Raw genomic sequence first — 7,260 nt, 5'->3', positions numbered from 1 at the left:
TGCTGTAAGCTATAAAGCAATTTGTGTTGCACCATTTTTGTCAAATTGACCCTACACATAACGGTATATGGTCGTAAGGTCAACACATATAAGGTCGATATGCATTGGGTCGAACATGGCTTAGGTCAACACATGATTGGAAGTCAAGTTGACATGGGGTTTTCACTTGTTTTTTGAGCCGACATGTGCCAACAGATGGTATTTCATGCCCAACCATCCCCTAGGGTGTGTATGGAGAATAGAGTAGTGTGCTGAGCATGGGGTGGTACCGTTCCCGAAGCATGGCAAGCACTGCAAGCCTTGTGAAGGGACTCGGTACACTTCGACCTTGTCCATGTCGACATGAAGGACAAAAAAAAGTGAAAATGCGAAAAACCCATTTTGACTTAGCCATTGTTGACCTAATGCTTGTGTTAACCTTAGCCATGTCGACCTAAGCCATATTGATCTTCAGTGGTCGACCCAATGCATGTTGACCTAATAGCGGTTGACCCAATGACCCATACCCCCGTAACTGTGAGAGGAAGCCTGAGGCAAGTATTAATCTTGTCACGCAAATATTAAAATAGTGGATCTAATTTAAAGTGATGTAAATATCCCACTTATAAAAACCCACTTGATAACAGTCTACCAATAAGGACCCAACTCCCCTCATGTTAATGGGCACAAAAAAAGGGGTTAGAAATTATTTTCCATTTGGGGTGCATACTAAGTGTCATTACCATATATATACATGTGTAGGCCTGGCACTCCTCCAGCAGTACAAGTAACCCAGGTGCCTTCAGGAACAGAAGTACAGGATAGTGAAGAGACAACAGCGGCACTCTGGGGATTTTTTGAAAAAATATATTTTCAGCAAAAAAGCTTCCAACGTTTCGGGGTATATGACACCCCTTTGTCAAGGTTATACATTGCACGTATAACCTTGACAAAGGGGTGTCATATACCCCGAAACGTTGGAAGCTTTTTTGCTGAAAATATATTTTTTCAAAAAATCCCCAGACTGCCGCTGTTGTCTCTTCACTATCCTATATATATATATATATATATATATATATATATATATATATATATATATATATATATATATATATATATATATATATATATATATATATATATATATATATATATATATATATATATATATACACATATATATACACATATATATATATATACACACATACATACATACATACATACAGTTGTATTCAAAATTATTCAACCCCCAATGCTGTAAAGGGGTTTAGGGACTATAGTGTACATTTGGAATTGTATTCAGAATGAAATCCTACAAGGACATTTTAAAGAACCAAATGCAACTAAAATGACATCAATTGTTTATATAACACAGTAGTAAATGTTTATTTTGTGGTTTCTTCATTGCCACAATTATTCAACCCCTTAAAGACTACCACTCTGAAGAAGAGAGGTTAATTCTGGTGTTTTCAATCAGGTATTGAAAACACCTGTGGATGTCACCGAGCACCAATCAAGCATAATAAGCACCAATTAGGCAGCTTTAAAATGACTGTGATACTCAGCTCCTTCTAGACATTTACTGGTGTGGTTACAAACATGGTGAAGTCAAGAGAATGGTCCAGGAAGACAAGAGAAGAGGTGATTTGTCTTCACAGGAAGGGCAATGGCTATAAGAAGATTGCAAAGAAGTTAAACATACCAAGAGACACCATAGGAAGCATCATTCGCAAATTCAAGGCAAAGGGCACTATTGAAATGCTACCTGGTCGTGGAAGAAAGAAGATCCTGACTTCGACTGCTGTGCGCTACCTGAAGCGTAGAGTGGATAAAAGTCCCCGTGTGACTGCTGAGGAACTGAAAAAAGATTTGTCAGATGTGGGTATAGAAGTTTCAGCTCAGACAATAAGGCGCACACTGCGTAATGAAGGTCTCCATGCCAGAACCCCCAGGCGCACCCCCTTGCTGTCTCCCAAGAATAAGAAGAGTCGACTGCAGTATGCCAAAAGTCATGTGGGCAAACCACAAAAGTTGTGGGATAGTGTTCTGTGGACTGATGAAACAAAATTAGAACTGTTTGGGCCCATGGATCAACGCTATGTTTGGAGGAGGAAGAACAAGGCATATGACGAAAAGAACACCTTGCCTACTGTGAAGCATGGCGGAGGGTCAATTATGCTTTGGGGCTGTTTTGCTTCTGCAGGTACAGGGAAGCTTCAGCGTGTACAAGGTACCATGAATTCTCTTCAGTACCAGGAGATATTGGATGAAAATGTGATGCAGTCCGTCACACACCTGAGGCTTGGGAGACGTTGGACCTTTCAACAGGACAATGATCCCAAGCATACCTCCAAGTCCACTAGAGCATGGTCGCAGAGGAAAGGCTGGAACATTTTGGAGTGGCCATCGCAGTCACCAGACTTAAATCCGATTGAGAACCTCTGGTGGGACTTAAAGAAAGCAGTTGCAGTGCACAAGCCTAAGAATTTGACTGAACTGGAGGCTTTTGCCCATGAAGAATGGGCGAAGATACCCGTAGATCGCTGCAAGACACTTGTGTCAAGCTATGCTTCACGTTTAAAAGCTGTTATAACTGTAAAAGGATGTTGTACTAAGTACTAAGATTGAATGTCACTTGGGGGTTGAATAAAAACTAATAATGATGTGAGCACAGAAAATACATTTGTGGTTATTTCATTATAAACTTAAGTTTATATTTCTCTGACCTACAAGTGCCTCTTTCATGTAAATGTAAGCAAGATGACTGAATGATCAAAATCAATGTCAAACTGGCCAAAACATTCAATTTCAGTGGGGGTTGAATAATTTTGAATACAACTGTACATACTGAGATAATGTAAAAATGTTGCTGTGCTGTCTAAATGCTGGCAATGGCAGCCCGACATGCACCCTTTATCCATCCGTTTTACTCCCCTATACACCTTAAAAGTGCTTACTACCCTTATGGGTAGGGGAACACTTTTGAGCAAGATCCCACCACCGTAAAGTGCGTCAGGCTTCATGCAGATTCCCCCCGGGAGAATCCATTCAGCATTAATCTAATTCACCCCTAGTGCAAAATATGTGTTTTCCAAGTCATAATACAGACGTGCAGCTTCTAACATGTCCTACAATCTGTGCAAGAGCTCCCCCTAGTGACATCATCATCATTCACAGTTTGTCAAATATTTTAGAAAATTCGTGATACTGTAACTCTAAAGTATCAAATCACTTATTATATGAGATACTCGTGCAGAAGCACAACAGATACATAAACAAAACCCCTTCTCTTCTCAACAGACATTAATAATATTTATTTCCATAGTGTTTTTGTTTGTCTGTCTACAACTATCCAATGTATTTAATCTCTCACAATAAAAGCTAAATTTATATTTTGTGCTATCCAGGCATGTCGGCATGTCCCCAAAGAATCTTCTGTCATTTTCATAGTTTTGTTATTATTATTATAATACTTTGTACAGATGTGTCTTCATAATACTCCATGCAGAGCAAGATGCATGGTGTAGGACTGTAGTTGATAGGCAATGCTAGCAAAGTCTTACGGATCATGGAGCACCAAGAGTGGACTTTTGGTGCGACTGCAGCAGTATGTATAACGCATCTGTATGGTGCCACAAGAGGTCACCAGCATTTAATAGTACATTAAAAGAAACAGTAGGAAAAAAGTGAGTTAATTGCAAAACTTTGCAGAGCATGAACAAGGTTTATAAATATTGCTGCGTCAACAGCCATAAGACCCATATAAGCAGCAGGATAGCTTTAGTGCAATTATTGGCTGTGAGGAGATAATGTATGGAAGGAAAAGCAAATATAATACATTTGGAGAGGAAGATGAGCAGGGCATCAGCAATTATGACAGATTGGAGTGAAGATAGGTGGAAGCAGGGGTGTTTAAACAGGAGACCTATGTGCAGACACCAGAAAAGGGCCCCTTCTCTTCACGGTACACTAAGCTCTGGCTACTCAGCAGTACTCATGCGTAGGTCTCCAGCAACATGGAGCCCGCCCTGTTACAGAGACAAAAACCCTAAGTTTTGTCTGTGCTTTTTTTTTTTTTACTGAAAGTACTACCGTGGGACTCCCAACAGGTAAATAACAAAACATAGATGCAGTGTGTGCAGTGTGGGCCACCTTGAAACTTAATTATAGTCCAGTGGTTCCCAAACTGTGTTCAGTAGCACGCTGTGGTGCCTTGAGACCATTGCAGGGGTGCTTTGGGTTGGTGGTCCAGGACCAAGTCAAATTAATTATCACCAATGTAATAGGCAAAACCAGTGCTTGTGGCTGCCAATCATAAAATATGTGGATAAACAGAGGCAAATTCTGTCCCTCACTACATAATTAAACCTAAAGATGACATATAAACACATTTTTTCATATATATTTTTTTTTAAATCTCAATAACAAACTTTGACATTTGAACAAATTCTGATACTATACGGTGCCATGATTCTAAAAAGTTTGGGAATCACTGTTATAATAATCTAACTCTTTGAATGTATTACAGGAAAGGAAAGCGGTCAACCTATTAATTTTAACAATTAAAACAAATAGGTTGATGCAAATTGTATATCCCACGCCCATTAATTGACTAAAATAGCAAAATTGAAATGGCAGACCTTGGGGTCCAATAGGGAAGTACCAGTAGAGTGATTGCAATATTTATATTATATAATAAATTTGTAAACCTGCTCCCGGAAACTAGACACAAAGGACATTCCCATACAAATTGATAAATGCATATTACAGTCATACATTTGGGGCAGTTGGAATCTGACCTGACCCTACTTTGGAACAGACTCTCAAGAGTATAATAAACCCTATCTCCAGTATACACATGTATTTGTTAAACTGGAAACAAGGCTTTATTCACTTTTGTAAATTAAGCAAAAAGAAAAAGCAAATAACTTTGTGTCTGGAACAAATCATGTTGCCTGTATAGAGAGCAAATATATACATATTTGTTATGTGCAGCGTAAATACTGCCTGCTTTTGCATGTAGCCCACAAATATTAGACAGCTGTATTTAATACTGCAATTTGGAGTTCAGTATGAAAATACCCCACTGAAATCTAAATCTCTCTGCACATTACTTCTGCCCCTCCTGCAGTGCAACATGATTTATCCCATTTTGTCATACATGAATCAGGCACACAGGACCTAGAATCTTGGATACTCACTAGCATATACTGCCCGTATTCATCGGAGAGGGTGCCCAAGGCAACCTCCCCCCATCCCGCAGGAGAGACAGATCCATGTAGATAATCATGGGTTTAGGAGAAGAATATAGAGAGGAAACCAAGTTACACTGGGCCTTATTCTAGTTCACTCTCTGACAATGGGGGGATGCTCCAACATCCGTACCCCAGCTCCGCCCCCTATCGCCGCACTTCGCATTCATAATTATCGCATATGCAGTAACATATGCGATAATCACAAAGGACAGCTCTTAACGCAAGAGCTGTCCTTTGCCATAGAGTCAGCGGGCCCCATGGGGACCCGGCGCTGCTGCGCCAGGCTCTCCTCCTCCCTGCACCCGGAAGAGGATGTCACAGGTCCGGGCAGCACAGAGCTGAGGGGGGGGGGGGGGGTTCCGGTAGAAGCCCATAGGCTTCTATGGGGCATCGCCAGTAACCCGGCGGGGGGATAACGTGTTTTTACCTTAGAGAATCTCCCCAATATCCTTCTTAGATGGACAAAACCATGTGCACTGCAGGGGGGCAGATGTAAAATGTGCAGAGAGAATTAGATTTGGGTGAGTTATTTTGTTTCTGTGCAGGGTAAATACTGGCTGCTTCATTTTTACACTGCAATATAGATCTCACTTTAGAAGTAAAACCCAACCCAAATCGAATTCTCTCTGCACAAGTTACATCTGCCCCACCTGCAGTGCACATGGTTTTGTCCATCTAAGAAGGATTTTGTCAGAAAGAGTGAACTAGAATAAGGCCCACTGTCCCAGAATTCAAAATGTAATACCTGCTTAAGGATCTCGGCAAGAGCTCAGACACTCTCAAAATGGGGAATATGCAAAGAAATCAGAAAAAATTACCCCTTTTCTTACTGAGAAGGTCCCAAGGAGAGCCAGAACACAATCCTTTAAAAGTCATCAACTAAATGGGCCTATTGTGCCACTAAGTAATATGTTTCAGATTAGGATGGGCCAGACCAGACCACCAAAGCTCTCAGATCTAATTGAGTATGCAACAAATCTTAGATTTTTTTTTATTACCCTATATGAAGAAGAGCAGGCTGTTAATAAATGCTAACACAATGTTAGGGAGATAAATAGAGGAATGTTGCAGCACATTGAGATATATAGCATATAGCAATTTTTTTCGAAATGAACGCTATCCCCAGATACAACAACTGCAAGGTCTACTGCAATGGCAGCCCGGGAGTGGCTGCAACCTGGAGTCGGCTTGATATGGTACAAATCATTTTGAGAATCAATGTACAATAAAAACTGAAAATAATTTACATAAGGGAAATGCAAATGAGCATGCAGCAAGGACGCAATACCAAATTCAAAAAAGGAGGTGGCAATGGGTATGCTTAATTTATCCCCCCCCCCCCTTAACCCAAACAGGGCCAAAATACATCCATTAATTCAGACTCAGATTCAGACTACTTTGCACAAACAACCCTGTTCCATTAAGTCAAAAGCCTGTACAAATATACAGTATATTGCTTTGGATTCCAAGTGAAACTTATGCCCCTTTCCCACTGCAGCTAAAAAACGGTAAATTGCCGATTTTCAGCGCAATTTACCATTTTAAGGCTGCAGTGGGAAAGTGCCAGAGTTGAAATACCGTTTAAAGTTAAATGGTATTTCAACCCGTTTTTAAAGCAGAGTCCTACACATTAAAATAACGTTTAAGAGGCAGTGGGAATGCCTCTTAAACGTTATTTAGCCTCCAGGCAGTCCCAGTGCCTGATGAGAACTAGTAGTTCTCACTTTGTGCATGTGTAATGAGTGCACGTGCATAATAATGAGTCACTCATTACATATGCGCATATGTAATGAGCGGCTCATTATTATGCACGTGCACTGGGACTGCCTGTACCCCGCATGGACCCCCGCTGCCCTGTATCCCCGTGCAGGTAAGTACAAGGGGAGGGGAGATGGGGGCACAGGTCAGGTAGGGGGGGTAGGCACTCTACATTTTACACGGTTCACTGCAATGGGAATGGTACTTAAATGGTATTTAAAACGGTAATCTGCTGCAGTGGGAATGCTAATACCGTTTTAAATAC

The sequence above is a fragment of the Crinia signifera genome, chromosome 5 (genome assembly GCF_055691185.1).
Source record: "Crinia signifera chromosome 5, ASM5569118v1, whole genome shotgun sequence".
In the NCBI taxonomy this organism is placed as follows: Eukaryota; Metazoa; Chordata; class Amphibia; order Anura; family Myobatrachidae; genus Crinia; species Crinia signifera.
This window is presented reverse-complemented; position numbering follows the sequence as displayed.